This window comes from Pan troglodytes, chromosome 16 (genome assembly GCF_028858775.2).
Source record: "Pan troglodytes isolate AG18354 chromosome 16, NHGRI_mPanTro3-v2.0_pri, whole genome shotgun sequence".
Taxonomy (NCBI): Eukaryota; Metazoa; Chordata; class Mammalia; order Primates; family Hominidae; genus Pan; species Pan troglodytes.
Genome location: NC_072414.2, coordinates 25,008,910 through 25,032,214, shown reverse-complemented (window position 1 = coordinate 25,032,214; position 23,305 = coordinate 25,008,910). Strand labels below are relative to the sequence as shown.

Here is a 23,305-nt window from a genome sequence, read left to right as displayed (position 1 = left end):
TGGAGTGTTTTTATGATAGGGGTTAAACTAAGCACTAGTGCCTGAAATTCTTTGCTGCAGGTACCCAATGCTCTTAGGTTAGGCATCTCTAGGGAACCTTTTAATTTTATTGCATAGTTGTGCTTAGTACTTGTTTAATGGAGCAGTAACAGTTCCTCTTTTTTTAATTAAAAGAATTATATAAGAAAGCTAGTACAGAAAACAGAACAACAAAATCTTCCATAATCCATCCACCTCAACTCTTCATAGAGATAGGTGTTTTTAAATAACAAAGGTCATGGAAACAAAATTATATAAAAATATTTTATATTTTATACACTGCCATCTAACATTATTTCAAACTTCTAATGTTTATATACCATCTCATTAATTATACCTTTATAATTTTAAGGGGTAACATTTTATCATGTAGATGACTATGGTACTAAATCCATTATTAGACATTTAAATTGTTTCCAAGTTGAAACCAATAAAAATGCTGTGGTTAAAATCTTTATTTATATAGCTTTTTGTTTTCATAGACATGAAATTGTAAAAAGATACAAAAATTTTGTTAATACTACAGTTCTTTCCAAAAAATTACAGTAAAATGTGATACAACCAATTCATATAAAATGGTAACTTAGAGTTTTTAAAAACAGCTTTATTAAGATATAATACACATGCCATATAATTCACTCATTTAAAATGTACAATTCAGTGGTTTCTAATATATTCAGAGTTGTACAACCATCATCAAAATCAACTTTATAACATTTTCATCACCTCCCCCGAAACCGCCATACCATCAGAAGTCACTCACCATTTTCCCACAACCCCGTCCAGCCCAAGTTATCACTCAGCTGCTTTCTGCTTCCGTAGATTTGCCTGTTCTGGAAATTTCATGTAAGTGGTATCATGCAATATTGTGGTCTTTGTGACTGGCCACATCTACTTAGCATGTTTTTGAGGTTTTTTTATAGGCAAAAGATACTCCATCATATGGATATAGCACATTTTGTTTATCCATTCATAAGGACACAAACATTTGAGTTATTTCCACCTTTTGGCTATTATGCGTAATGCTATGAACATTTGTGTACAAGTTTTTGTGTGGACATATGCTTTTATATTTCTTGGATTTATTTCTAGGAGTGAAATTGCTGAGTTGTATTCTAATTCTTGATTTAACCTTTTGAGGAAATGCCAAGACTGTTTTCTGGAGCTGCTGTACCATTTTAGGCTCCCACCAGCAATCTTGTGAGAGTCCCAACTTCTTCACAGCCTCATGAACACTTGTTGTTATCTGCCTTTTTAATTATAGCCATCCAAGTGAAGTGGTATCCTACTGAGGTTTTGATTTGCATTTCAAAGGATCCTTTTAAGTTTTTTTATTTTTTAAATTAACTTGTGTAGGGTTGAAAGCATTTTACAATGTACATTTTAAAAATCAATGTGATTTATAGAGGGCATGTGCAAAGCACCATGGAAAACACACAAATGAATCATCTCATAGATTGTGAGGGAAATGGAAATATGCCATGAGAAATGAATGTAAGGTCAGGAATAGCATACCATAAAAATGTAAAACTAACATTTGAATGGCAGTTTATAATTCCATAGCACTTATTCACATGTGTTAACTCATTTACTCGGAATAATTATCATAATTGCTATACAAAGGCATCTTGAAAAATGTAAAGGAGTTGTTTTTAGAACTTCTTTAAGGTTAGTAAAAAAATATACTGCATGCCAAGACATTAAAAATTGTTTTAATGTGGGAAAATTTTAATGGACTAAAAATACTGACAAGTTGTTCTTATTTTTGTTTTAATAACAGAGAAAATGGCTAAAGGAATAGCAAAATAGTTTTAATTGGGATTTAATATTGCATTTTTAAATAAAAGACTGTTAGTTATCAAAATGCTTTAATGATCTGTGTTTATATGAATTTAACCTGAATGTAATCAAATATTAAAAAGAAAAAGAGAAGCGTCAATGTGAGGGGCAGGGGGGACGTGTTTTACTGATGTTATTTGAGATGCATGACAGAATAGCTATTCTCAAAAAGTGCTCTCATTGGTTAATACAGAATTTTACCTTTTTGTTACAAAACTATTATATGGCCATTATAGAAAAATATAGAAGATTCATAAGGATACGAAAAAAACCTTCCATTATCACCACCCATAGAAAAATTACTGCTAAAATTTACATTTATTTCCAGTCTTTTTACTGTACTTTAAATAATTTCCTGAACTTGATACATAACCTTTTGGTTCCACATGTTATAAGCATTTCCTGTGTTTTTTAACTTTTCATAAATATTGTTTCAGTTATTGTGAACAATTCTGCAAAGAGAATAGACCATCTGTGTATTATTTACCTAATTCTGGACACTTTACTTGCTTACGGTTTTTTAGTGTCTTAATAGTCTGACACGTATTTTTGCATAGAACGTTTGCATTTTAGAGAATTTGTTTATGGTAGATTCCTAGGAGTAGCGTTACATTGTCAAAAGTATGACAATTATCAGTTATTTTAATATTTATTACCAAATTGTTTCTCCAAATTTTATTCAATATACTTTTGCCTGAAGAGTATTCGTGCACTTACCCATTTATGTATTCAATAAATATTTAATGGGAACTTGCTGTGTCCAGGTGCTAGGTGAAGTGCTGGTGCTAACTTAAACATCATGGGCACTGTCTTACTTTTTTAGGTTTTTAAGGTTTTAGACTTTCTGATTTACAGTGAAATGTTCTTTGAGCTTGCATTTTTTTTTTTTAACTTTCATTTTAGATTTGGGGATACATGTAAAGATTTGTTACATAGGTAAACATGTGTCATGGGGGTTTGTTGTACATATTATTTCATCACCCAGGTATTAGGCCCAGTATCGAATATTGTTTCTGTTTCTCTCCCTCCTCTCATGCTCCCCCAGTAAGTATGCCCCAGTATTTGTTTCCTTCTTTGTGTTCATGAGTTCTTACCATGTAGCTCTTGCTTATAAGTGAGAACACGCAGTATTTGATTTTCTGTTCCTGCCTTAGTTTGCTAAGGATAGTAGCCTCCAGCTCCATCCATGTTCCCACAAAAGACATGATTTCATTCTTTTTTATGGCTGTGTAGTATTCCATGGTGTTATATATACCACATTTTCTTTATCCAATCTGTCATCGATTGACATTAGGTTGATTCCATGTCTTTGCTATTGTGAATAGTGCTCGCATTTCATTTGGCTTGCAATTCTTTTAGCTATTACTAATGGTGTTTAAAATTTCCCCATACTCATTGGTGGTTTATTTTTATTTTCCCTTTGGCCATTTATCTATTAATGTTTTGACAAAAATAAGGAAACTATAATGGATTTTTATGTTGTTTTTGTACAGGAACCTCAAAAACCTTACTTGTATTTTAGAACAAAGACATTCGTTAATTTAATAAAATATTTTAGTTTGTTACTAAACCAAGTATCCATCTTTGTCTTGAATAGAGTCTAGCACACTCTAGACCAAGTATGTTTTATGCCTTCCTTGCTTTTGGGAGAAGAAATAGGTTATAAATGGTAAAGTTATGACAAGTTTGCTAGGTTGTTTAGTTTATTCTTGGGTTAATTGTAGGCATGGGGACATTTTTAGTATTAGACTGGATAACTCCTTCTCTGTCCTGGTAACTGATTGATTGTCTGAAGGATTCATATTGGGAGGCAGAGTGGTAATCAATATTGTAGGCTGAGGTCACTGACAGAGGCCAAAGACAATAATGTGTGAAATTTAGGATGAATTGCTTTTTGGGTTTTGTCTGGATTTACTAAGACAGGGGAGTTGTTTGGGCAAATGTTGCCTCTTGAAGGTCTCTTTGAAGTGACCATCTAATGAATCAAGGAAAAGGCAGTTAAATCCCTCTTGGTGAGAACATCAAAAGAGGAATAGGATATAGTTACACATCAGGAGCCAAGGGCTATCAGTTGACCTTTCTTAAGAGTGGGGAGAGGAATTTGAATGATTGGGTAGTTTTCATTATATAGTGGCCTTTTTAAAAATCCTTTAACTTTCTTCTTTTTTTCTCTCTAACTTCAGTTTCTCCAGGCCTCTTGTTGTTTAATAGCAGAGTTAGAGAATTATGTTATCTACCTTGCAATCTCATAACTTAAGCTGTTTTTTCTTGGAGGGCAAGGAGAGTAAAATAATACTATCTTGAATGTATTTTCTCTTCTTATGTGCCATTATCTCCTTTCCCTACTCATGGGAGTAAGAGACATGTAGATAGAAGATTCACACCCACTGATTGTTGCAGCATGTCCTTTAGCTTTATGTTTTTCCCCCTCCATCAAAACTTTTACCAAAGCAGTGTTTAGTTGTCTGATTGAGTTTTATGTCTTTTCTTTTTTCTAGTTAAGCCAATGAAGATGCCAGTAAGAACTGCCAAAAAATGAGTAGGCAAGAAAACAGAGAGGGCTTAGTCAAAGGATGGTAAAAACATGACACACACACACCCCACCACCATCCATCCTGTGCCAGGGAAGTCATTGCTCTCTCAGAGAAATCACGAGACTCTTTCTTACTGGAGCTGAACCTGGCACAGAATTCTTGCCAGTGTTGAATTCTAGTCCCTCACTCCCAATAACATGGCATCCAAACTGAAACCTTTGTTATTTTCATGATAGAAGATCTGCAAACACACCTCTGTGGCTTCCAGAGTTAACTGTAATAAATAAGGGGCCAGCATGAAAAATAAAAAATATACTAGCATATTTACATTTTATTTAAATGTCTTAAAAGAGGGATCATCATAGTACCACCTATATGCAGAAGAAAACCAGATCTGATATCTTGCATTGCTAGAGTTGATTTTGAGACTCATTCATTATTTAGTTTCAGGTAATGATAAGTATGATGGGTAAAATACTAGAGAGCTTGTTGGCAAAGTTGGCAAAAAGGCAGTGACAAGAAAGCCTTTCTGCAGGAAGGATATTTGAGCATGAACTTGAACTTGAGTGATGTGAAGAAATCAGCCATTTAACAGCCTGGGGAACATCTTAGCCAAGAAAACACCAGTGTAAATGCCAAAGGCAGGAATGAGGTTGGTGTGATTACAAAACAGCAAGAAGGTGAGGGTGGCTGGAATGAAGTAAGGGAGAGGTTAGGAGATGGGGAGAAAGTGATAGGCGGGGATCAAGTCCAGTGATGTTCTTTAAGGCCAGGGATTTGCATTTTATTTTAACTATGATGGGAAGCCACTGGAGGATTTTGATCTGAGGAATGGTGTGACATTTTTAAAAGATCGTTGGCATGCTTTGTGGAGAGTATTGTGTCTAGGCACGAGTGGAAGAAGGAAGAAGAGCTAGGAGATTTTTTCCACTTGCCCAGATGAGAGAGGTAGTGGCTTAGACTGAGGTGGTAATGATGTGTGAAGTGGTCAGATTTGGGATACTGTTTGGCGGTAGAGCAAACAGGTTTTTCTTATAAAATTTAGGCAGAATGTGAGGGAAAGAGAGGACTCAAGGATGAAGCAGGTTTTAATCTTAGAAACTGAGAGCTATGTAATTAGATGGGAAAGACTGGGGGAAGAACAAAGTTAGAAGGAAAATAAAGAGTTTGGAATGAGTATTAGCCAAGCAATGAGTACTTGGGTGCCTGTATGAGATAGGGCGAGAGCTTATGGCCAGATACATTAATTTGGAAGTCACTAGAGCTGAGATGATATTTTTAAAACTGAGACTGAATGAGATGACAGATGGAGTGAATGAAGACAGATAAGATTCTGCACATATCTTTGGCGTTCTGAAACATTTAGAGCAGTGCTTCTCAACTAGGGGCGATTTCAGAGATTTTAGTTGGCCAAGGGATTGGGGAGGGGATGCTACTATTAACTAGTGAGTAGAGGTCAAGGGATGCTGCTGAACATCCTATTGTACAGTGCAAAGGTCATCCTCCCACAGAAAACAGTTATCTGGCCCAAAATTTCAATGGTGCTGAGATTTAGAACACTGAGTTAGAAGGATGAGGAGCCAGCAAGGCAACTGAAGAGTGAACAGTGAACTCAGGAGAACTTGGATGGAAAGAGTGTTTTCTGAAAAGGAATTTCAAGAAAAAGTATGCATTCAACCCTGCTGGATGCTCCTGAGAAGTTCCATGAGATGATGAAAATTTGGGGATTATCAGTATGACTCAAAATTCCTCTAAAAGCTAATAGATTTAAATGATGTTTATACACTTTTGTAGAATCATGTACACATTGAAGAAAGCTGACTTTAAAAAAAAGGCCACAGAGACAATGCCAAATGAAATTTTGGCATTCTCGTTGCTTAGCGTTTTGTGTCTGTGTGTGCGTGTGTGTGTGTGTGTGTGTGTGTGTGTGTGTGGATTCTGGTTAGCTGTAATCAAAATAGGAATTTATTTACAGAACATTATGGTATGTTAAGAAGCAAGGAAAAATTGAATAGTAATATTGGGCCAGGTGGCAACCAGGAAGTACTGAGAATCCCATAAGCAAAAGTTCCTGGATATTTTCTGCCATTTCTAAGATTCAGATCCAGCGACTCCAGATCAGGTTGAGACATGGCTGCTCAGAGCCTCCCCTTATGTACTGGGAGCAGTTCCGAGAGAAGGCAGAACAATCATGGGATGGACAGCCATTCTAAGGGGTACTTTCCAGCTTTCACCCCTTCATGCTACACATCAAAGAGCAGCAGACTCAGCTCTACCAGGCATAACTGCAAACCCTTTCTCACTAATAGGAGACAGTACAAGCTCAGACAGTAATGAGATCTGGAGTGATGCCATAGGCACGCTGTTCTTTGAGTCCTTGCTGAGAAGTTTTTTTTTTTTTCTTGTCCTATTACAACATTTTATAACCTTATGAATCAATGGATACTTTTATTGTAAATAATATATCCCAGTAGTGAGACCAAAAAAAAGTGAAGAAAAGGAAAAGTAGATATTTATTGAAAGAGAAAACAGGAAGTAATTAATCTTTAGATATCCCAACAGTATATAAGAAAATACAGTTTTAGTCAAGATTCCCAATTTTTCCGCCTGATCTCAAAGCCATATAGTCTATAAACCTTTCCCCAGTCATTACCCATTTCAAGTCAGCCTTGCCTTTAGGCAGCATTTCAGCTTGTCTGGATTCTTTGGGGAAGACAACCCTTTATTTCTGAGAGGTCTGAACCATTGACACTCCATCTAGATAATATTATGGGAGTCTTCTGCTAAATTATCCTCTAGATTCCTCTGATACCCCACCAAATCCCCTACAATCCTATTTTTAATAGGGTAAATTATACTAGCTATTAATTGCAACCCCTACCCTTTTATTGTCTGTTTTATTGTTTTCTTGACAGGAGGATCTCAAAGTGGCCCAAGGAAAGTCTTTGTTTCTAATTCTGAGGGATGACTCCTGCTCCCCAGTTCTGACCAGTGGGGACATAGCTCCATTTAGTAATGAAACATCCAGAGCACAGAGAGCACCTGTCTTAGAATCATTACAGCCAGGGGGAAAAAATGTTTAATATTAACCCTTTGGTTGCTCATCCCCTCTTTGAAGACAGTGAGAGAGATTGCGTCAGACCAGAGCATGTGCTATGTAGTGAGACAGCTCCCCAGCTTGCAAAGTGCCACATCCCAGGGCATCTCCACCACCTCTCAGAGCTCTTGGAGAGGGTCATTCTGTCTTTTGCTTATTGCTTATCACAGAAATCACCACCAATTAGATTCAGCTTTTTGCTTTTTCTTTGGATGGTGCAAATATTAAGACTGAAATTAGCATTGTTTTTAACATAGAAATGATATATTTTAATTTCTGCAAAGAAAGTAGTGTCAAATCCCTTTAGTAAAGTAATACCTTTACAAATTTATATCAAATTATCTCATTTTTCCTTTACTCTTTTTTCTTTTTCAGTTAATTCACATAATCTTTGGCTCCATGGAAAATTACAAAACTATTTGAGAATTACATTAGGTGGAAAACATTGCTTCAGGAATACATATGTATTACTAGCTTCCCTAGTAATTTTATTTTTATTTCCTTTAGCTGATTGAGTTCTCAGTGACTGGCGCTATCTTAGGTTCATCTCATGTTTCAGTTGTGCTGAGTCCTCTGTTGTATCATTTTCCCCAACCACATACCAGGCTGGTTGTGGCTTTCAAACTTCCTGCATCTCTGTCATTAATACATATAATTGTCATTTCAAATAAAAAGAAAATAAATTATTTGGTGCTTCTATTCCTTAGCAACAAGTCACTGTTGTGACTCATTTTAAATTATAAATCGTGAAAATTTGGCAAGAAAGTCCACTTACATATTTATAAGTAAAATTTAAGCCCAAAGTAAAAACGTGACTCCTGAAATACTTGTCAGCACCATACAGTTCAGTCTAATGCTCTTTGTTGTTTTGAAGCCATTATTGACAAATTTGTGCATCTTATCATTTCTTACCAATGTGAGTCTCAAAAGTTTCTATTTTATCATTTGGTGAAGTCGTTTTAGGGAATGTTTATCATGCACTTGACTGTATTGATAAAAGTTTTCTTCAGCTGACAAATATATGATGAACTCAATTTTATTCTTAGTATAGATTTTGTTAACTTTTAAGGATCAGTTCCTTCCTGAAAATTTTGCCGATGAAGTTAATTTTCTTTTAGTAAATTGATTTTTCTTCTGACTTGCATTTTAAATTGGAGCTGTATTTTCTGGTAGGATTATGCCCCCAAGGCATGGTAAAATCACATTTGAAATTACTTCAGGGGGAAGAAAAGGGCAATTTTCAGATAGTGATAAGATGCTAAAAACAAGTTCCTAAATTAAAGATGATTTGGGTTAATTTTAAGCTTGACCAAATAAATTCAAGGTGTAATAGAATAGAATCCATGATAACTTTGCTGAACAAAACATTCTGAAAAGACCCTGACACCTCAAATACTCTTCTGTATGACAAAATGAAGCTCATTTTGATGGATTAGGGTTTTTGTTTTTCTCCTTTGGTATATTTTAGTTTGAAGGGAGGATGAGAAACAACATTTCAAATATTTCACAATGGATAAAATTAGAGAACACATTTGTTGAACCATTCATTGGAACTCGAAAGTGAATCCTTTGGAGAAATGGAGCTCTGTCTCATTCTACCTTTTTGCCCTCTACAGGGTCTAATTCAGCACTGAGCAGAGAGTAATAATTCTAACAGCCAGTGTTTATGTACTATAGGTGCCAGGCACTGCTCTGAGTCCATTGTATATATTAACTCTTTAATCTTTACAGTAACTCCAGAAGGTGAGAACCATTATTTTCCCCTTTCACAGAGGAGACTGGGACATAGAGAGGTTAAACAAATTGCCAAGGTCTCTTGGCTAGTAAGAGGTTGGAGCTGAGATTTAAACCAAAACTGTTCTGCTACAGAGTCTATGCTAAGCTCAATAGTAAGTGTTCATTCGGACTGATAAAAAAGAGTAGATCTTATCACCTGAAAAACCTGGATGTTCTGAACATAAAACTGTTCATGTAATGTATATTCAACAAATATTATTGTATTCAACAGATAATATTATATATCTACTAAACACAGGCACTGTGTCAGATGCTGGAGTGCCTGGTACTGGAGAAGGCAAGTAAGGTTCTGCCCCATTAAGCCTTTTCCTGCATCCTAAAGACAAATAAAAAATAAATTAAAGACATTCTATGGAGGAAAAATCAGATTGCCATGAAAATAACCACTGGAGACATCTATTTTAAACAGGAATATCAGAGAAGGCCTAATTAGTTCCATGGTTTGAAAATTTGCTAAAAGTACATTTCTTTATACTGAATACCCATATGAGAAAGTTTTATTATAAATTTTCATCTTGTGGAAATGAAATAAAACCAATGTCAGTCAATGTTTCCATAATCTGTCTCCCAACTTTAGGAGGTTTATGAAAGGATTAAAAAGCAGAAAGACATCATTTCCTTTGTGTTTGCTCATGGGTCATATATACCCCACGAGGCAAACTCCATGGGCTTTTCCTGCCATTGTGGTCTCCATAATACCCAATATCATTTAAATTTATGGTGGAATCTTTCCTTGTCAAGAAGAAAGAGAAGACAGGGAGAAGGAGGGAGAGAGGAAAAGAAGAAAGAATGAGGAAGGATGGAGAGAAGGAATCTGGTCATTTAGGGGTGGCTTAAGACTGGATTCACCTTCTACCTGATGGAACACTAGCTTCCATTTACTTAAATTTAGTTTTATGAGAATAATCTAGCTTTGGAGTTGGAAAGAAAACTTTTATCTTCCTGCTCCCCAATGTTTTACTCCTCTATTTACATCCCTCCCTAGCACATCTTCTCATTTCAACAATAGCTCCTTCTTTCATTGAAAATTAAGGGGGAAATTATGTCTTTGAATTTGAGTATGAATGCTTCTGGAACTTGCTCAGTAATACTTACAAAGACACAGGTCCTGATATAGGGGAAAACCTCTGAAGACTCAGCTTTATGGTAAAGCAGATACACATAAAATAAATTAGCACATAACGGAGCGTCACATGCTGTAGTATCATACATGTACAAAGTACACCCAAAAGAATAGAAAAGGGGAGATAAACTTAGTCTGGAAGACACAAGTAAATTTGGTAGAGGAATTGAAATTTAAGGAGGGTCCTGAAGGATGGGTAGCACTTGTCTTTCAGATACTGGTATACAGTCAGTCCAAATAAAGTGAATAGACAAGGAAGTGTATTATGAGGAATGGAAAGCAGCCCAGTACAGCTGGAAGCCGGGATACCTATGTGGGGTTATAGATGGGGATTCGGAAGAATATGTGAAAGCCAAGCATAAATGGTCTCCCTATCCAACCAAAGAATTTGGGTTCTATTCTGTATGCAACAAGAAGTTGTTGAAGGTCTATGAGAAGGGAAATGTCATAATCATAGGACCGATGGGATAGGATTTAAAACAATGACATAAAGTCTCTTGTTAGATCTCATGCTGCCAAAGAATGGCAGGTAAAAATAGCTGTATTTTTGGTTTAAAATAGAATTTATTTTGTGCTTCAGACTGGGATTTGAGTTAGGGGGCAGGGATTACCATGAAGAATTACAGCAAGCTTATCCAACTCCTATCCCAGGGCAGCTTTGAATGTGACCCAATACAAATTCATAAACTTTGCTTAAAACATTTTTTGCGATTTTTTTTTTCTTAAGCCCATCAGCTATTGTTAGTGTTAGTGTATCTTATGTGTGGCTAAAGACAATTCTTCTTCCAATGTGGCCCAGGGAAGCCAAAAGATTAGACACCCCTAGATTACAGGATTATGTAGGTAAGTATAGTTTGAAATTAGAATACCGTTAACTGAATTTACCAAATTGCCAGCCTTCTCCGGTATACTCAACTTGCACATCTTGAAATAATACATCATTGGCAGATAGTCAGTGCCAGATTTGGCTCAATATGCAGCTTCAATTTACAGATGATTTTCAATGTCTTACCATCCTTTGGTGGTTAAGGCTTGTTAAAATCCATTTTCTACCTTTTTACTTATTTTTATTGTTTTCTGGTTATAAAATTAATAGTTGCTTCATTTTCTAAATGAAATTTAGAAAGTCCATTGAAAAAACGGTAGAAAGTACAGAAAAATATAAAGAAGAAACTTGTTGCTAACATTTTGATCTCTTTTACATATTAAAATCAGGGTAAGAATTGTATTTCATACTTGATGTCATATTGTGAACATTTTCTTATGTATTACATATTCTTTGGAAACATGATTTTAAATAATTACATAATATTCCACAGTAATGACTATATCACAATCGATGGTGTTTTGTTTCCCACTTTTTTCTGTCATAGATTATATTTTGGTGGATACCTTGTATATTTGTAATAGATCTCAAATAACAACGATGATTATTCTTTATGATTAGCTTCCATTTACTTAAATTCACAGAAAGATTCACACAAGTGGATTTTTATTGGTTAAAGGATATGAATATGTTTAATATTTTAGAACAGGGGTTTGAAAACTTTTTCTGTAAAACCAAATAGTAAATATTTTTGACTTTGTGGGCCGTAAGATCTCTGTTGCTGCAACTGCTTCTCTTCCTCTTTTTCCCTCTCCCCATCTTGACCCCTCCCCTCCTCCTCCCTTTCCTCCTTTAAAAATGTAAAAATGTACAAAACAGGCAGTAGGCTGTATTTGGCCTTTGGGCCATAGGTGTCAACCCCCGTTTCAGATATTGCCAAATATCTTTTCAAAGTTGTAGATCAATTTACTCCTTTACCAGAAACCTTTGAGTGTATTTGTTTCACAATAGCTTCCCTGTGTTATCTTAATATTGATATGAGGACATTCATTTATTGAGGCATTCATATACTATATTATTTTTCCAAATGTGCAGTTTTATATTTCCTACCTTTTTTTTTTTTTTTTTTACTGTGAAAGTTTAAGACTCTAGGCTCGGTTCAAAATATTCTATTCTACCAAAAACATTCATTTCGTTAGGCACTAAAACTAAATAAATGTGTCTCTAATGTATATGAGACACTCATATACATATGGCCAAGAAGCACTCTCAGCTTCCTGTTTAGTGGAATGACGGCTAAGTTCCCTACTGGAAGCATTCCTCTTTTGGACACGAAGACCTCCAAACCCACCAAGCCCAAAGTTGCAATGACAGGAAGCAGAAGTTCTGCAAATGATTTATTAGGTAAATAGTAAAAAGGGCCAGTCTCACCTCCTCTTTTGAGTCCCACACCTGTGTATTCTGGGAGAAAGACATGTGCTGGAGAAATTGTGAGATTTATGCTACCTCAAAGCTTGGAAAAATGCAGAAATGGTAACTCATACCATATTCCCACTTAAATTCCTTTTTGTTTAGTGAGAAAACTAGATGACTTTTAGAGAATGACTGGATTATTGGAAACATAAATTAAATGGGGATGCCAATTGCAGGTGCTGTTTCAGATATGATATCCCTACCAAATATATCAACACAGCTCCTTAAATCTAATAGGCATTTATTGATTTACAAATGCTTTACTTTCATATCAATTCATCCTGGAAAGAACAGCACTGTACCATCACTGCCTTCTTTTAGGGTTATGACAATTTTCCTATTCTCTTTCATGATACATTCTGAAAGGAGTTTGCTGATAGCTCTCAAAAGATTATACTGGCACATCACATTGCTGCTATTATTCTAATTGGGCATGGTGAGCATCATGTAGCAATCACCCTAGATGCCTTAGTGATACATACAGAAGTGCTAGAAGGTAGGAAATAAACATGATTCCTGATGCTAATTATTGTGTCAGTCAGAGTCCTGACACACAGTACATTCGAAAGAGTTTATTGATAGATTGATTGACTTATTTGAGACAGGGTCTCAGTCTCCCACCCAGGTTGAAGTGCAATGGCACGGTCTTGCCTCACTGCAGCCTCGACCTTCCAGGCTCAAGCAGTCCTCCCACCTCAGCCTCCAGAGTAGCTGAGACTACAGGTGCGCGCCACCCCACCTGGCTAACTTTTTGTAGATTGGGTTTTTTTTTTTGTAGATGGAGTTTTGTAGATGGGGTTTCACCATATTGCCCAGGCTGGTCTTGAACTCCTGGGCTCAAGCAATCCGCCAGCCTCGGCTTCCCAAACTGTTAGGATTACAGGCATGAGCCACCATGCCTGGGCTATACAAGAGAGTTTAAAATGAAAGTAACTTAATGAAGAGATTGTGTGGAGATTGAAGGGCCCCAGAAAACAAGCATGGGCTTGTGAGCTTCCAAGGAACTAGCAACAGCAGAAAGCCCTTACCAACCTTAGGCCTGAAGGGGAAAGGGAGGAGAGAGTATTACAGGAACCTGGCAAGAACTAGAGGCAGGGAAAAGGGCCACGTAGTAAGAGCTGTGGTGGTAGAAGAAAGTAGCCATCTCCAAAATCTTGATTCAGCAGGTATGCAGTGACACAACCTCATCCTCCTGTTACTCTTTTACCTGCTCTTTATGTTAGAAATTCTCCTCCGCTGTCTCATAATCATTGGTTGTCTACCTGCATGAGGTGTGGGTACTAAAAAGCTAACTGAAAGCCCTGAGTGCCTGTGTAAGAATACTGGATTTGAACATCACTGTAGGGTGATCAGGCCTGGCTATTGATTGAGGAACCTCCTGTGTCATTGTCTCCCAGTTCTTTCTCTTGAGCTGGTCGTGTTTCTCTCAGAATAATGTTGTAGTGTGTGCCTAGTTTTAGAGAAGACAAGTGTTCTGGAAGCCTAGGGAGGGGGAGGTGGGAGCTCAGGCCTCAGCATTCAGCATTCAGGAAGCATGTGGTCACTGAATCCACTTTGCTATGAGTTAATCATGCATCAGTTATGCCTGACATCTCCCCCAGTCCGGAGGAGAAATGCCATCAGCCATATTGGGGTAGGACAGTCACTCAGCATGAAGTAAGGCTATCAGTTTCTCTCTGATTATTGAATTAGCTGTGTTCCAAATATTTTCTAATTTCCTTTGTGATTCTTCTTTGACCTATGAGTTATTTTGAAGTGTATGGTCTCATTTCCAAGTTTTTGGGATTTTCCGAATAATTTTCTGTTATCAGTACCTAATTTAATTCCATTGTAGCCAATGAATATATTTCGTATGATTTTGATCCTTTTAAATTCATTGAGACTTGTTTTGTGGCCCAGTGTGCAATCTATTTTGATAAATTCCATATGTACTTGAAAAAATACATATTCTACAGTTATTGAATGGAGTGTGTTATAAATGTGAGGTAAAATTGATGGGTAATATTTAGTTTTTCTATATCCCTACTGATTTTCTGTCAAGCTGTTGTAATTACTAAGAAAGGAATATTGACATCTCCAAATATAAGTGTCTATTTATGTAATTATTTCAGTTCTGATAGTTTTGCTTCATGTATTTTGAAGTTCTGTTATTAATGCTAGGTACAAATAATGAAAATGTAGGCATGTTATGTCTTTTTGATGAAGTGACTCTTTTATCATTATGGAAGTTCTCTGTTTATCTCTCTGTCTGCTCTCCTCCCCACTATTTTTCCCTAAGGTGGTTTCGACACTTTAAAGTTGTCTTTCCACTGTCTTTTGGGCTGCATGTTCTGAGAAGTCTAGTGATTCTTTAGTTTTCTATACATAATATTTTTTCCCTGTCCACTTTTATAATTGTCTTTTTATCACTGATTTTCCAGTTTATTTATTGTAGTTTTCTTTGTATTTATCCTGCTGGGGAGTCATTGAGCTACTGTGATCTGTGGGTTAATAATTTTCTTCAAATTTGGAAAATTGAAGCCAATACTTCTTTAAGTATTTTTCTGCTCCTTTTAGCCCATCTCTCTCTCTCTCTTTTTTTTTAAAGACAGGGTCTCACTCTGTCATCCAGGCTGTAGTGCAGTGGTGTGATCTTGGCTCACTGCAGCCTCAACCTCCCAGGCTCAAGTGACAAGTGATCCTCCCACCTCAGCCTCCCAAGTAGCTGGCACCGCAGGCGCAGGCCACCAGGCCTGGCTGATTTTTGTATTTTTTTTAGTAGAGATGGGGTTTCGCCATGTCACCAAGGCTGGTCTTGAACTCGTGAGCTTAAGTGATCCACCCACCTCGGCCTCCCAAAGTGCTGGGATTACAGGCATGAGCCGCTGTGCCCAGCTACCTACGCTTTCTACTGAGGTGATTTCTGGACTGAAAAAAATTACCAGAGCCCCAGTGACCTATGGGACATTATCAACCAGTCTGAAGTATGTGTAAATAAAAATGGGGCAGCAAGGCGAGTTGGTGCATGCCTGTAATCCCAGCACTTTGGAAAGCCAAGGCTGGTGGATTGCTTTAGCCTAGGGGTTCGATACTAGCCTGGGCAACATGGTAAAACCAAAATCCAAAGATACAAAAATAAATAGCTGGGCATGGTGGTGCATGTGGTCCCAGCTACTTGGGAGGCTGAGGTGGGAAGATCACTTGTCACCTGAGCCCGGGAGGTGGAGGCTGCAGTGATCCAGGATCGCACCACAGCACTCCAGCCTAGATGATATAGTGAGACCCTGTTTAAAAAAAAAAAAAAGGTAGATTTGTTGGGAGAGAAAGTGATAAATCCGGTGCTGGAGTAAAGTGCAGGACTCCTTCTCAGTACTAATGACTGGTGGAAGAAGGGAGATAGGAAAACTCTGGTGCCTAAGACACTCGGGCAAAAGGTGGCGATTTACGAATCTGGATGTGTTATAGAGGCCATTTCTTAGCAGCTCTGATGAAGAGTTCATCACTTTAATTCCAGATCATTGGGCAATCAAGGTAATATCCAAACTTTTCTGGTTAGAAGGGCAAAGGTTATTGACAGACGACTAGACCAGCCTTATTGGCTCTAGTGCTGGCAACAATATTGTGTAAAGATAATTGTTAGACCAAACACCTGGGATGGAGCTAAGGCTAAGATGGGAACTAAGTAGATTATTCAGCTGTTTTTCTCAGAATTTTATATCACAAAAACTTCTGTCAGCCATCAGGGATCAGCTTGTTTCTTCCTTTTGATGATAGGAATGAAATAAAGAATGTCCTTTCATTCTCACTATGTTGCAAGAACACTCAGAGCCATATTGTATTTTCAGTCTCTTAGTTGTATTGTGTATGCTCAATCACATTTAATAATAGTAAATGTGCCTTCTTTTTTTTTTTTTTTTGTATTTATCTTGTTACGTATATTCCTTTTTGTGAGTTTCCTAGGATCATTTCTTTTTGGAAAGGAAGTTTTTAAAAAAATCATTTATTATATATTTCATAATCCAGGGCTTAGTATTTTGTAATTTTTTTCTCTACTTCCTTAGCTATTAAGACAACCAGTAATTATATCATATGTCTTCAAGAGTTGGATTTCCCACTGGTGCAACCATCCTCATAATAATTGGAATAATGTGACATAAAAGGGAAAATGTTATTCAAATTTACTTGTAATGAATGCCATATGACTTTTTTTTTGCATTCTTATTCTTCAGTAATATTTTTGGGGCCAGGCACAATGACTTATGCCTGTAATCGCAACACTTTGAGAGGCCAAGGTGGTAGGATCACTTGAGGCAACACAGCAAGAGTCTATCTCTACAAAAAAAAAATTAAAAACTAGCCTTGTGTGGTGGTGCACACTTGTTGTCCCAGCTACTTGGGAGGCCGAGGCAGGAGGATTGCTGAGCAAAGGAGGCCAAGGCTACAGTGAGTTGTAATCATACCACTGCACTCCAGCCTGGGTGACACAGTGAGACTCCATCTCAAAAATATATATACATGTTTTTTGTTAACAAGCAAGTATATTCTTTCTTTTTTCTTTTTGTTTTTTTTTGAGACAGTCTTACTCTGTTGCCCAGGCTGGAGTGCAGTGGCACAATCTCGGCTCACTGCAACCTCTGCCTCCCGGGTTCAAGCAATTCTTGTGCCTCAGCCTTCCAAGTAGCTGGGATTACAGGCACCTCCCACCACACCCAGTTACTTTTTGTATTTTCAGTAGAGATGGGGTTTTGCCATGTTGGCCAGGCTGGTCTCAAACTCCTGACCTCAAGTGATCTGCCCACCTCAGCCTCCCAAAGTGCTGGAATTATAGGGGTGGGGCCACTGCACCCGGTCATATTCTTTATAACCAAACATACTAAAATTTTTTGATCACTTAAGTATTTGAAGTACTAACATCTAATGTTTTGAGCATTTATTATCTGGGAGTAGACAGAGGCTTTTAATGTCTCAGTGAATCCTACAACCTCCTAAATTTGTTCTTTCCTTGATCTTTTCTGCATCAGACCTTACCTAGGTGCTCTATCCATTGTTAGCGTCATTTGTGCCCCTGTTTTTCAAGTGTTAAAATATCCCGTATAATTATGGCCACACATAAGTTTCCTAGCCTGAGTAGTACACACCCCTCAACTAGTATTCTTCACAGGAGAAAACCGTGGAAGGAGGTTAATAAAATAAAGAGATATTTATATACTTCCTTAAAATGCTATTTCACTTAAAGCCATGACTATAAATAGTTCCATTCATGGCTCTAGGCTCCTATGTTTGACTTTCTGGGAAGGAGTATCATAGCGTATCTATGAATGACCCTGAGGAGCTGTTGTTTCCAGAGACGATCAGCCACTTTCTTGGAGCTGTTGCATTTGATGACGTGAATTCTATTTTTGGAACATGAACAGATTTAGGATCTGCTGCACTGCAGTGCAACTGAATTCTTATAAGCTTTATTGTTATTCTTATCTTCTCTGACAAAAGAAAAGTAGCCTTTCACATGACTGTGTGATGTTGGATATGCTCTCATTGTATATAGATTTCTTTACTTAAAACAGGAAATTATTTGCTCCTTCCATCAAATCTATCTATCCCCCAGCCCAGGAAAAGTCTTCTGAAAGAAAATAATTGTGAGCCTAGTTCAATATCAGACATATTCTTATTATCTTCATTTTATTGATGAGGGAAAAAAGACTCAGGGAGTTTTGGTAACTTCACCAAGGTCAAATAATTAGTAAAGGTCACAGCCAGGAATTTAGCCCACGTTAAAGCCCTGTACCCACGCTCTTAAGTTGTTCACGTCTACTTCTCTCTTAGCCCTCAATATTCTCATCTGGAGACTGGCAATAATATCTTTCTCTAAATAGCATAAAGAACTTAGATTTTAGTTCTGCCTTTGCTGCTAGCTGGGCATGTTGGAAATACTGCAATCTTCATGGGTTTTGGTTCTCTCAACTATAAAATGAGCATGTTAGGTGGGGAGATATACAAGATTCCTTCCAACTGTAAATTTGTTTTATTTTATTTGAATTTAAGCATGATGTTAGAAATGCAAACTACATTGCAGTTGCCTGACGGCTATGGATGCTTTCCTCATCAATGTTCAGACTTACAGAGCTTGCTCCCCACTCTCTGCTACTTTTTGATTTGCCCAAATGAGCCTTTCTCTGCCTGGCCACACCTTCCGCCTGTCCATCTTTGCTCATTCATCATTTCTCTCCCCACATACTTCCAGTGAGGAGTTAGAGGCTGGGGTGGATAGATACCACACCTTCTCAGAATTGTATCTACGTAGCTGGTTTGGTGACATTGTGTCATTTAACACTGCTGAGAATGAAAATGGGGGCAGTTGCGTTAGTGAGCATTGATCTCTAATTGGCAGATACCAGCCATGAGACTATACTTTTGCCACAGCTCTGTCTTCCTAGATACAGACATGAGTGATTACACACACAGCCACATATCCACTCCACAAGCACTTAGCAGTGTCACTTTCCATTAGCTGTACATCTAGATTGCTGTCTTTCTTGCTTGTAAGTACACGTTTGAATAACATAATGGAAGACAACATGTCTGCCTGTACATATCAGTTCTGATATTCACAGCTGAGAAAACTTTACCTCTTAGGGTTTATTTTATGTCAAGTATGATGAATGGCCTTGGGCACTACAGCACAGGAGCTAAAACTCAGGAGAGTTTTAAGCTTAGGGTTTTTGTTTTTTCTCTCCTCTTTTTGGATGCATAACCACTTCATCATTGCTGTCAAGTGAGGGCTTGGTATGATGGGAGAATTAGAGGAAACAGCCTAAAAGGCACTGTAATTTTGTCCCTTAGGGACTTTTGTCCAGATCTGCTGGTTATATAGTATGTTCACAGACTTCCTTTGGGAAATTGGTATATTTTTATGTGTATATTCTTTAGACTATTAAAGACAATATCTGGTAAATAACTTTTTAGTAAAAATGTGCATGAATCTTGGTATGAATGAGTAAATGGGTGTGTCAGGAGTTTTCACTTGATTTTTCAAATCCTTGCAGTACATTGAATAATTTTTTTCAGTAGAAGTTACAAAACAAAAACACTGTTGTGTTTATGCCCTCAGCTGAAAAGGTTTCATGTCTTTAATAATTACAGTGCTTCTAGCGGGAGCAGACATGATAGTGTATGAGGCAACTATTTCAACAAATAGGCCCCAAATCTCAGTGGCTTATAATAAATATGTATTGTTTTTATGTACTGGCCTGGGAGTTGGCTAAGGTTCACTCAATTGGGCCTGGGTTTGACTGAGCTTAGCTCCAGGCTTGCAGGACTGTGCCTGGGACAGATGTTCCACGTCTCATTCGAAGCTCCCGAGGACCATGTTCGTCTCATGGTGAGGGCAGAAGCACAGGGCGGGGCATGAAAACACACCGTGCGTCTTACGGCCTTGATTGGCACACTGTCACATTGTTTACGTTCAGATAGCCAAAGCAAGTCACGTGGCAGGGGAAATAGACCAGAAAAGGCCGTGGGTGCGTGATCATATTGCAGGGAGGGAGTGAAACAGTGGGAACAATAATCCAATGTACCCATGCTAGACAGACTGATTCTATTTTGGAAAGATGAGCTGTGGACATTGCCTCCTGTTTTAAATGGCATATTATTACCTTTGCATTCTGTCTGCTTCTGTTGTTTTGATAATTGACAGCAAAACCTCAGTCTGATGTTGTAGGTTAGCATCAGGAAGTGCAGCTCATCATGTGAATGGCTTTGAAAAGCACAGACTTTCAAAGTGGTTCCAAGGTAAGTCACCCTACCTTTACTGTGACTGTGCTGTACGTTGTATTAACCGTGGTCAGCTGTACAGATAACCTGTGTGTGTATGTGTGATCGATCGAACTGTTGAAATGTCTTTGAGGAACAAAATAACTAATACTGAGTACAAAACAGGTTTGTAGTATGCACATGAAAGGGAAAGACACATGTTTAAACTGATAAGACTGATTCAATTTTTCACAAAATATTCTCTAAAGATCTAACACCCCCAAATCTATTTGTGTCGGAAAATTAAATGACAGTTGACTGTTTTGACAGAATATATTTATCTAATTTTAGATGATTTTCTTCTCTTTTTATTAAATTTATTCAGCTGGAGAGACTAGTTTGGGTATTACCCATTTTAATAAATACAGACGTGCTTTATTTTTGACTAAAAAAAGTTGTTTGTATTATTAAAACTCTCCATTCTCAAATTATTTTATAAATACATTGTGGTCGTCAGAATGTTGACTTTGTCATTTGTCCTAACCTACTTTGTCAGACTTTTGAGAATAATGATTTTATGTTAGTTATTTCAGTTTTATGTTACTTATGGTCCTTTTCTGTCCAAATGATTCTTGCCAAATTATTATGCATCATGGTTTTACCTTGCATGTTTCCTTCATAGGGATATTGTCTGGTTAAACCTTAGGTATCAGAAATTAACTCTTTAAAACTAAAACCATTTCCAGAAAGAAGATCACTTTCACCTTGACATTGTTTTTGCTCTGCGTAGAGAGTGAATTGGATTGCACACCTCACCTCATTAATGCAGTGTTGGATAGCCACTGCAGGTGTGTGAGGGGTTTGCATGTGTGTTTGCATAAATATGCATGCGTGTTTCATCAAGGACCCCAAATCCTTGTTGTTATGGGAATGTTTCACTCTCTTGCACCTAAATGATGAACTTACACTCACCAGACAATGTGCCTCTGATGATACAGATGTCTTACCTCAGGTGTTGTACATTGTGTTTTGTGATACATATTATATATGTTATGTTTTATTATTCTGTGCAAACTTTACCCAAAGCCAGCAGCTACTTGAAAAGAAAAATGAAAGGTGGAGGGATTTAAAATGAGGGATGGGATTAGTAACCCATACATCTTGGAAGATGAGGTAGTACAGTGAGAGTATACTGTAAATTTTAAAAGATTTATGCCAAAGGTGAACAGAAATAGTCCAGGAGGAGGATGAGCCATATAAATAGAAGTCAAAGGAGGTCTGAGCTTTAATTTCTTCATCTGTTAAAATACAAGCAGTACTATCTTCCTCAGAGTCAACATGAGCATAAAACAAAGGTGCTAAGCAGAGTGCCTTCTCCCTGAGGTTCCTTTAGGCATTAGTTCATTCCTATGTCTTGAGACTAGAAATGGGTCACTCTAAAGCGTGTGAGACCCTAAATGAAAGGCCAGAAGACTGTCTGTAGACAGTGGGTAGCAAGGGGATTGACTGGAAAGGCACTTTGTTCTAAGGGATCTGACCCAGATGAAGAGCCTGGGTATACTCTTCTAGACAACTGTGTCTGCAGGGGGAGCATAGACTGGGGAAGCCCTGGACTCTCATTTTTCTCAGTGGTTGCAGAAAGGTGTTTTGTGGACAGCCTGCTAGAGGGCAACTATAGACACACTGTGACCTGCATCATTTTGAAGTGTGATTGAAAACTAATAAACCAAACAGGCAAACAACAGCCAAACCTTAGCTGTTTTCAAATTTTCTTCCTTCTAAAATGCTACTCTAATATAAGCATGCTATCTCGCAGTTCCTTTTTGAGCTGACTTACTCTCAGCTCTAGTTTCGTGTAAGTCAGGTTTCAGCATGGTAGAAGCCATTGGTTGGCTTTGGGTGACTGCCAAATAGACTCTTACAGGGATTATGTGTAATAAACACTCTGTCGTATATTCAACAGTGATCTCTATTGCAAAATACACTGAGCTTAAACCTTTAACTTCTGCCTAGTTGCTTAAAATTTTGCCAAGATTGCTTACCAGGAATTAAAAGAGGACTAGGAACTTGAGTGCTGTATGAAACATTAGAAGTGTCCAGTACAACATTAAGTGGCTTGCGACATGTTTAGCAGGTGTCCCTTTAAATGGATTCTGTGGTCAAATAAGTTTGGAAAACCCTATTATATAGAATTAGGTTTTCTGTACTAAAGGGCATCCCAAGGTCTTTAATATGCTAACATGAATCATGATTCTTTAAGAGATACAGTATGTAGCTTTTCTCACACTTATTTGACCGTAAAATCCTTTTGTTATAGAACACATATTGCCATCTTAAGAATACAATGTCAGGCAGAGGCCATAGTGTAGTCATTAAAAGCACGGCCCTCTATTGTTTAACTGCCTGGGTTCAAGTCCTAGCTTAACCATTTACTGATTTTATGATTTTGAGCAAATTGCTTAACTTCTTTGTACTTCAGTTTCCCCATTTAAAATGAGAACACTAATGATACCTAACTATATGTTGTCATAAAAATTGAACAGAGCTAAAAACAGTGTCTGGCACATAGTTAATGATTATCATCCTATGGCAAACCTAAACTTGCCTATAGTTTAGGTTAGAATAAGCTAGACTAATACCTTTTATTCTAGAGATGACAAAAGTGAATCCCAAATGGGTTTCTCATGCACTACTCACTCATTCAACAAACTGTCCAAGTCCGGTATGCACCATGCATAATGATTCTGTTCCCAGAAATGAAGACAAACAAGGCACAGTTCCTGCCCTGGAGAACACACACATTAGTGACTTGGCTCAGATGACGCTGTTTAGGAACTGTAGGAAAGCCA

General features: G+C 37.5%; 1 protein-coding gene across 6 annotated transcripts in view; it reads left to right on the top strand.

The window, feature by feature from the left end:
- Positions 1–23,305, top strand: part of FMN1 (formin 1) — a 430,759-nt gene that overhangs the window by 81,080 nt on the left and 326,374 nt on the right. The gene's annotated exons all lie outside the window — the stretch shown is intronic.